The sequence below is a fragment of the Otolemur garnettii genome, unplaced genomic scaffold, assembly GCF_000181295.1.
Source record: "Otolemur garnettii isolate 467f Iridium unplaced genomic scaffold, OtoGar3 scaffold00099, whole genome shotgun sequence".
Lineage (NCBI taxonomy): Eukaryota > Metazoa > Chordata > Mammalia > Primates > Galagidae > Otolemur > Otolemur garnettii.
The window spans coordinates 1322155-1323007 of record NW_003852494.1 but is presented as its reverse complement, the minus strand read 5'-3'; positions in this window follow the sequence as shown (position 1 = coordinate 1323007).

The window sequence follows — 853 nt, the reverse complement described above, 5'->3', positions numbered from 1 at the left end:
GCAAATACTCTGGTTACTCAGTAACATTGTAAAGCTTCAGTTTTAATAAAAATGTAGATGTAGTTCTGCTCCTATAGTCTTCTTTGTCCTTAATAACACAACACAAATAATGAAGGTGGCAGCAACATGCCCAGTTAAAATGTCTCCCTTTACAACTAGAGGCCTACAAGACAGAGGGCTAAGTCTCTGGGTAGGATTTCTGGGGAGGGTTATTTCCAGACAGTACTCAACTGCTATCTCCTTCAGCCTCTTGCTTTCCCCCTTTTCTTCCTGCCACACCTACAGATATAGGAGCCATCTTGACACCATGAGGATGAGAGCCACATACAAAGCAGGGTGAAGAGTAAAAGAGAGGTGCAGTTCCCAGTGACATTCTTAAGTGGCTCCATTCTGGGACTACTTCCAGATTCAAAAGAAAGATAAAGGGGGCACCCTATAGCTCAGTGGTTAGGGAACCAGCCACATGCTCCAGGGCTGGTGGGTTCAAACCTGGCCTGGGCCTGCTAAACAACAACAAAAAGAAGCTGGGTGTTGTGGTGGGCGCCTATAGTCCCAGCTATTTGGGAGGCTGAGGCAAGAGAATTGCTTGAGCCCGAGTATGAGGTTGCTGTGAGCTATGACACCACAGCACTTTACCAAGTATGACAGTCTGTTTCAATTAAAAGAAAAAAAAGAAAGATAAAACACCCTAGGCACTCTTTCTGTACTTGTGATCAAATACTCCCAACATAGATATTAAAACAACTGCCTGGCTCAGCACCTGTAGCTCAACCGGCTAAGGCGCCAGCCACGTACACCTAAGGTGGCGGGTTCGAATCCCCAGCCCGGACCCGCCAAAACAACAATGACGGCT